We start from the raw sequence: 8,922 nt of genomic DNA on the forward strand, positions 1-8,922 counted from the left end.
AACCCTCTTCAGTTTCCCTAATTTTGCAGAACATGACAGTCTATGTGAATAAATATGACTTGCTTTCATTTTTCATTGAATCGCACCCATTTTTAGAGAAAGGGTTTCGGGAAACAATGTGGTTAATCGTTCAAAACTGAGAAACGCAATGTTTCCAGAATTTCTATTCCAGTTCGAAATGTAGCCTTTGATGTCAAGACCCCTAACACTCTTCCGAACTGAGGACCCCAAAGGGCCTTTGATTATGTTAGTTATATCTATTGATATCTACCAAATTAGAAATAAAAACTGAAAAAAAAAATATTTAAACTCACATTGAAAGAGGTCATTCATAACCATAGACACCATTGTAATTAGCTAATTATTAATAATAGGAAAGGAGCAAAGGGAAGGCCAGACATTATAGGCATGTTCCCTGCAGAGCATTGTGGGAATGGTTTGGACAAAGGGAAGGTAGGTAGATGCATGCCCAGCAGAATTAGGATGACTAGGGCAGGTGCTTGCTGTCAGTCACATCTGGGAGGAAGGAGTGATGGCGAGAATGGGTGTGTCCTCTGTAAGCGGGTGGAAATTTGGGGTATATAATCCCCTGAACAAAGAAGGCTGCTCTCTTGGTTCCTCCTGGCACACTTGGCTCATAGCTCATGCTTGGCTTCCTGGTGCTCGCCCATGTGGCCCACAGCCATGCGGAACCCCCCACACAATGGACTAATGAAATGCAACTACCCTGATGCCGTACTGGACCTGTCTTCGACATGGCAAGGAAACTGGACACTGGCTTTGCTTCTAGCCTTACTGAAACCCCAGCTGCACTTCCTCTATGACCGGACTAAGGGAAATGGGACTTTGGAAATGCAGCGATTGAACTCCACACAAATAGAAATCACTCATTCTCCCATGCGAGTCTCAGAAAACTCTTTTTCTCGGGACATCATAAGAAGTCCACCCCTAGCACCCATTGGGGAAGAGACCCGCATTTTGTCTGCTATCAGCCAGTTTGAAAATTGTTCAACCTTATTTCTGAAAGAAATGCAAAGTCAAACAAGCTGCCATTTTTGTATAGTAATAATTAACTTTTTAATTTGTTGTTTGTTGTGTTTTAGTAATAACCCAATGTTGGCTTAGGGAAATTCTACTCTCTTGTACTACTGTAAATGGATATAACCTTTCTCAAGAACAAAGTGGCAAAAATAATAACTACCATTCCATGACATATAGCTAAATATTTTTAGGAAACCTCCAAATAATCAATTATTATTATTTGTCTATTTCACAGCTGAGAAAAGAACTTTTTGCTAAAGCAATGATTGGCTTATCTCACAACTTGGTTTGAACCTGGAAAATACACTTATAGGAATCTATGCAAAGGAAGTAAGCAAAGATGTGCACAAACATTTATATAAAAGGTCCTAGTCTGGCCAGTGTGGCTCAGTGGTTGAACGTCAACCCATGGACCAAGAAGCTGCCAGTTGGATTCCTGGTCAGGGCACATGCCCGGGTTGTGAGCCAAATCCCAGTGGGGGGCGTGCAGGAGGCAGCCAGTCAATGCTCTCTCTCATTGATGTTTCTATCTCTCCCTCCCTCTCCCTTACTCTCTCTATAAAATCATTAAAGAAAAAAAAAATTTTTTTTTTTTTTAAAAAAGAAGTCCTACTTGGCCCTGGCCAGTTTGGCTCAGCGGTTAGAGTGTCGGCCTGTGGTCTAGAGAGACCTGGGTTCGGTTCCCACTAAGTGCATGTACCTCAGTTGCAGTTTGTCCTAAGCCCTGGTTGGGTTATGTGGGTGGCAACCACTCAATGTGTCCCTTTCCTGTCGATGTTTCTCTCTCTCTCTCTCTCCCTCCCACTCTATCTGAACAAAATATCAAAAACCGTCCTCTGGTGAGGATAAAAAAAAGAGGTCCTAGCTGAAACATTATTTATAGTAGTGGAAAATTGTAATAATCTAGATATCGATGACAACTTATCATCGGTCAGTACAACATTTCCACAGACTAAAATTACATCATGGTGAGAACCACACTCTTGCTCCTCCATGGATAGACTGCCATTACTCACAGTGCATTACATATAGTAGGAACTAATATTTAAGATATAAATAAATAGGAAACAATGCATGAGTACAAAGAAAATCATGTTTTAATAGAAAAGTCCATGATTGAGGAAGATGCATGTTATAAAACAGTGAAAACAGTGTATTAAATTAATTAAATAAGAAGGCCATTAGTCTAAGCATTAGTTTAATGCCCCAGTGAACTACATAAGTAAGGAACCAAAATCTAAACCTGTAAATGCCTCAAAGTTACAAAATTGAAACCAAAGGACAACCTATCACAAACAGCCAACTAAGCTTTAAGCTATAGCCAGTCAATAATTTCCTTCCTTTGCTTCCACTTTTTTCCTTATAAAAGTCTCTGCCCCAGATTCTGTCGGTAAAGCGCTGTCCACCACTTCCAGTCTCGCACTGCCTCATTTCAACTGATCTTTGCTCAAATAAACTCTTAAAGTTTAATATGCCTCAGTTTACCTTTCAGCAAGTATGATCACAATTTTATAACATCCACATGTGAGTGCATGCATAGAAAAATGTCTACAAGTATAAACAGATGTACATAGAGGAATTCCTGTCTCTCTTCCGATGCATGCTGGTTACTCAATAAATATTTGTTGATAGAATAAATGAAAGAATGACATTTTAAAAGAAGCTGCCCATTTAGGAGGTTATAAGTAATTTTTCCCTTTACTTCTTTGTAATTTACTATATTTAATGAAATTTAAACAGTGAGCATGAATTATCTTTATAATAAATGAGAATATTATAAACCATAATCGTGCTGGGAAATATAGTTAGGCATTTAGAAATAAAAGAGCAAAATATAGACGTCCCACAATCCAATTAGAAATAACTTACACCTTGTTTTACTACTATGTTTTACTTACTTCCTTCAGCAACAAAAGAATATCAGATGTTACAGAAAAACAGCAAGCTTAATACAGAACCGCTAGTGATGACTGGGGTTAAGTCTCGAATCTAGGTCACTTGGTTTCCGGGCAAGTCGTTTTTCTATTGCACTAAACCACTTCGAGTTCCAGAGCTCCAAAGAATAAGTGAGCAGTGTGGTACTGCAATCAATATTCACTGTTAGGCAACCCTTTACTTATAAGTAAAATGATGTGGTAATTATTTGATATTATCAGAAAACCTCAACGTTCCAAGAAAGACTATGTTGTCATGAATTGTTTGGGGGGGAGGGGTATGAACTTCCTAAAGCTGTTTCCAAATGTGTGCTTGTTGGAGGAATATGTGTGCGTTATTCTGGGGAAGGGTCTACAGCTTTCCTAATACTTGTAAACGGGTCTGTGATTTAAATTAAAAAAAAATTGCACCCTGGCCGGTTTGGCTCAACGGTTGGAGCATGGGCCTGTGGACCAGAGAGTCCCGGGTTCAGTTCCCGCTAGGGGCAGGTACCAAAAAAAAAAGTTGAGACTAGTTAAAGCTATAAAGTCTGCAAGCAAGAGGAGAGGGGAAAAAAAAAACAAAAAAAAAAAACTGGTAGTAAATAAAAAGCATATGAGAGAAAAAGGAACCACAGCTAATTCTGTCTTCCTCTTTTTTATTCCTGGAACATATTTTTAATATGCAAATAATTTGGTTTCATGACTTTGCTTTCTAAGCAGTAACACCAAGAACGATACTGATGGGTTAAAAAAAAAAAGGCCAAATTATGTCTATGTTGCGGACTTCTTCGGGTCCTGAAAAAAAAAAAAATCTATTCAATCATTTTCCTTTTCCTATTAAACATAAATGCAAAATACTTCGAAAGCGATCACTTATGTTTAATTAGAAAAAGGAAAATTATTGAGTAGTTTGCTTCGTTTCTCGTCCCATATATGTGCCTCCCTGGCAGGAAGTTTCTAAAGCTGCTGTGAACAAATGCAGATTAAACACTTCTCTGGGCATTTCACAATCATTGCTTAATGTAAAATTCAGCTCTTCCTCCACTCAATGAAAGAAGCAAATAACTGTTTCTGTTCCTGACATCAGACGCAACTGGCAAGGTCTAGGGACCTCTAGAAAATAATTTTAAAACTTTTGACAAGGTTTGTTTCACCACTACTCCCTGAAAATATGTCTTGGGCTACAACACATTTATGAAACAAACAGAAACAAACCAAAACACAAATTGTCCTTGAAAGGGTTAATTATACAACTATCATAACATAATTGACACCCTTCCCGGGATGCCTCTAGTCTTCTCTCCATCTGCCTCTGGGGAATAGATGCCTACATCATCAGCCAATAGGTAGAGCATTTCTTATTCCGGTTTTTAAGGTGAAAATTATTCTTTTTAAGACTAAAATGATTATAAACTGTAGGAGCGCTAGCTATGCTGAGCCACTATTATTTCAACCCAGTGCCTTTTTTTTACTGCTTCGTTGAAACAAAATTACTAAAATAGTATTCACATTCAAAGCTTAACTTTATCATTATTTCATCAAAACGTTTCCAGTATCTACTTTGGAGTTCTGTTCCCCGCCCCCCACCATTAAGTTCGAGAAAGGGCGCATCAGAATACCAGCCTTCACAATTAATTTTTCAGTATTGTCTTTTTTCCCTGTATAACACTGCAACACATGACATACTCAGCAACGCTTTGCATAAGTAACCGAAATGACTATGTTTTGATCAAAAGGTAAACGGGTCCAGAAACGCAAAGGCTAAGGAGCCTTAGGGCTGTCAGACGCACGCTGCTCAAGTCCGGGGATCCCTGACCGGGGGTGGCATCACGTGGCGCCCTGAGAAGCGCCACCTCGCTGCGTTTCGAGTGTTGGGTTGGCTTTCTTTCGGCTGTAAGTGAAGGAAACACCGTATCTTTCCACCCCACAGTGCATTTAGACCCCGGAAATCAAACTGGCATTTGTCAGGAGAACATGAAGTCCCCGATCTGTCTCATTTCAAAAGGCAGAGGACGGGCGCGCTTTCAACGCAGTGACGACCGGATCCCCTCCGTCCTTTTCCTTCCAATAAGACACACACTGGAGACTGGGGTGGGGAGAGAGGGACGGGCGGGAAAGAGTAAATACATTGCTTACAGTTCCCAGAGTGACATGAGCTGCTTCGGCCTCCAGCTCTCTGTCGGGATCCTTTTTCAGCCGCGGACCAAAGAGAAGTTTAAGTCTCGCCCTGCGTAGGAGGGGCTAACTGTGGGCTGGTTTCCTTCGGTCTTCGCAGGAGTTTTAAGGTGGAATGAAAGAGGAAGCGAGGGGAAGCAGTCCCTGCGGAGGCTGGTCTCCTGGTGCGAGTGATCACTGACCGGGACCAGGAGTTGGGAGTCAGGACACATGTCTAAACAGCGAGTGCGTTAACCGGTGCTGAAGTGCATGGATGCTGGGTGCGCGCGTGCGCGCGCGTCTGGAAGTGCCGCTTGTCCTTAAGTAGTTAACTGCTTCCTCTTTTTTTTTTTTCCAAACAAAATAAGAACTACATTGAAAAGATAAATAACTTACAGCAAAGTTTACAACCCCCCGAGTACAAAATGAGTACATTTTGAAGATGAACGATATAAGGCCATTTTAAAAATCAAACGTGTCCACACATTGCCTCCCCAAATTTAAAACACCTGCGTTGATAACCATTTGTTTGTAAATTGAAGATTAAAGACATACCATAATATATTAATATATATGTTGAGATTTAAGGGGTGGGGACCAAATCTGGTTGAACTACAGTTTTGCAATGTAAATTTAAATGCCTGATACTACTGTAACGAAGAAGGTGTGCTCTTTAAATATGTCCAAATTTCACAAGAATGGATTAGTGTCTCTAAAGATTGGTTCATTTAGTATATCTTGTTTTCAAACCCAGCATCTATTTTGCCTTTAATCAAATACTGAGCACACCCTCCTAGCTTTCTTTTCACATTTTCAATGAGTATAATTTCTGCAGATCCCATCATTGAATCTCCTGGATTTTCTGCTTGCTGTAGCCCAAGATTCAATTCTTTTTGTTGTTATTTTCTCCCACAAATTCAACCAGGTCTATTGTAAATCTCTCTCCTTCCTGAAAAAAAAGTCCAGAAGTGTCTAATGGGGATGGAGATCTTCCTCCTTCCAAAGAAGACCCCGAATTTCTTAAGAGGTGATAGTTGGTAAACAGAGAAGCAGAGTACACTGCTATTGTCACCTTTTCTCTGGGTACAATGAGCAAAACAGTATGTTTTCAGGGCACATTTATCCCAAGACTGATGAAGAAAGACTCCCTTGAAAAGCAGCTACACATGCTCTCATCAGTTTCATAACAAAAGGTTGTGGCTCTCAATATTTGAAGAGATTTTCCAATAGTGTGTCAGATGTTGAAGATGAGAATTTTTTTTTTTTTTAATTTTTGTAATCCTCACCCAAGGACATTTTTTCTGTTGATTCTTAGAGAGAGTGGAAAGGGCAGGGGAGAGAACAATATGAGAGAGATACATTCATCTATTGCCTCCTACACTCACCCAGACCAGGGCTGGGGATAGAACCTGCAACCCAGGTACATGCCCATGAATGGGAATCAAACCTGACACCCTTCAGTGTGTGGGCTGATGCTCTAATCACTGGGCTGCACCAGCCAGGGTCATAAGAAAAAATTTTTATTAAATACTTTTAAAGAAAACTTCAGAGTATGTTATGGCTAAGGTCAAAACTTCTGGGAAGATGTTTACCTCTTTCTAGCCTTACTAAATCAGCCTGACTTATCTCCGTGCTTGTAGTAAATAAAAGCTTCTGCAAGCATGTCTCTCTCTCCCTTTCCATAACTGGTATAGAGCATTGCCCTTTTCTGTGGTTCTGTGGTTCTGTGGCCTCCATGCCCACAACCATTTGGGCTCCCTGCCTATGATCTCCTTGTTCACATAGACCCCTAGATGGCTAGCTCAAGTTCAGATTTATTGTCTTTGTCCATCCTCCAACACCTTTCCCTCCAAAAATATTTCCAGCATTAGCCTACTGGTTTCAGGAACCTCTGCCTCCACCTTAGGTACTCCCTGCCCTCATAGCCTGCCTCAGGCAGAGGGATCAGTTAAGGCTGAAGACCCCTTTCCCTGGGTGGGTCCATGAAGATCAGTTAGAAGAAATACCTGGGGAAACCAGCTGAAACAGAGCAACATTGTAACAGCCTCTAATTTAAATCCAACCCCACCTTTTGCATTTTTGCCAATGAGTTTCATACCGTTTGCTATTAATTATCAACAATTTAGAATTTTAGACTGAGAATAATAAGCTAATTTTAGCACTGGACAAGTGAGCAAAAGGAACAGCCTCAAAATGGGTCGTACTAACAAGGAAGTACCTACTTGTCAAAACCCATGGCTCACAAAGCGGAAAAGAAGAATCTTCTGTTTTCTTGATTGATTTTTCCTCCTTCATATGCAGTTGCTTCTATTCTCTTTTTTATGACCTTCCACTTCACCTATCCTATACTCTAGTGGTTTGTTTCCCACAAACTTGGGCATGAAGAATGAGATACAATTGATAGTTAAATCCATACATCCAATGAAGGTAGCCATCATGCTAATCAGCTTTCTATTAGCGTGCTAAGAGAGAGTCGAATAGAGAAATCTAATCCAGATTGTGGATGGACTTAAACAGAGAAGCTTCTCAATGGCCACTAATTAAACAACTTGCTTATAATAATACGTCCCTCTTATACACTGCTATGTTTGAGTATTCTGATCCATAATGCAAGTATATTTTTGGTAAAATAATAAGTTCTTACTCTTTATCTGTCTGTGAATATTATTAATATGAGTCATTCCTCTCTTTATGTACTAGCAAAATCACGTTAGTGAAGACATCTGAACCAGAGTGGCCACCATCAACAAATCATCAAACAAGTGTTGGTGAGGGTGTGGAGAAAAGGGGACTCTAGTATACTGCTGGTGGGAATGCAGACTGGTGCAGCCACTATGGAGAACAATATGGTGTTACCTCAAAAAATTAAAAATTGAACTTCCATTTGACCCAGCGATCCCACTTCTAGGAATATACCCTAAGAAGCCTGAAACACCAATCAGAAAGAATATATGTACCCCCATGTTTGTAGCAGCACTATTTACAATAGCTAAGATCTGGAAACAGCCCAAATGCCCATCAGTAGACGAATGGATAAAAAAGCAGTGGTACATATACATAATGGAGTACTATGCAGCTGTAAGAAAGAAAGATCTCTTATCCTTTGAGATGACATGGAGGGACCTGGAAAGTATTATCCTAAGTGAAACAAGCCAAACAGAGAAAGTCAAGTATCATATGATCTCACTTATTTGTGGAATATAATGAACATAACAGTCTGAGGAATGGGGTAGTCCCAGAGACATGGAAGTGGGGTACAGACTGACAATCCCCAGAAAAGGGAGTGGTGGGGGATAGATAAACCACAGAACTTATATGCATGTGTGCATGAACAATGGACATGGACAACAAAGCTGGGGACAGAGCAGGGATGGAGGGGGAGGGGGGAATCAGTGGGGGTAAAAGGAGAAATATCTGTAACAAAAATTAATTAATAAAAAAAAAAGACACCTGAACCAAATAAAATTGAAATAATTCTTACCCATGAACTTGTTTGGCATCCAACTACTTGACCCTCATCTCTCTTTCAATACAGAGACCATTCACCTTGCACAACTTTCCCTTAAAGTCCACTGAACTATCCTACTCACCCTGGAAGGCTTCACTCAATTACTACCATGTAGAAAATTTCTCTACCCACTCCCGTTTCCAGCACACATAATCCTTCCACTTAAATAAAAACACTCATTAGAACAGTGATCAATTTGTATTCCACTTGGCCATATAAGAAAAAATACTGTATGCCCCATGATGGCAGGAGACTAGCCTTCTTCATTTTAGCAAACCTTCTCCAACCCCCAACCCCAAGTCC

General features: G+C 40.2%; 1 protein-coding gene across 2 annotated transcripts in view; it reads right to left on the reverse strand.

The window, feature by feature from the left end:
* Positions 1 to 5,385, reverse strand: part of PLA2G4A (phospholipase A2 group IVA) — a 136,762-nt gene extending 131,377 nt beyond the window's left edge. Inside the window, exon 1 of one of the 2 annotated variants that reach the window (XM_036273762.1) lies at positions 5,094 to 5,385. The gene's annotated coding sequence lies outside the window, so the exon portion shown is untranslated. Of the gene's footprint in view, positions 1 to 2,939; positions 3,442 to 5,093 lie in introns of those variants that run through there. The other variant, XM_036273763.1, reaches the window with a different exon arrangement.
* Between the last annotated feature and the right edge of the window lie 3,537 nt (positions 5,386 to 8,922).

The sequence above is a fragment of the Molossus molossus genome, unplaced genomic scaffold, assembly GCF_014108415.1.
Source record: "Molossus molossus isolate mMolMol1 unplaced genomic scaffold, mMolMol1.p scaffold_m16_p_20, whole genome shotgun sequence".
Classification (NCBI taxonomy): domain Eukaryota; kingdom Metazoa; phylum Chordata; class Mammalia; order Chiroptera; family Molossidae; genus Molossus; species Molossus molossus.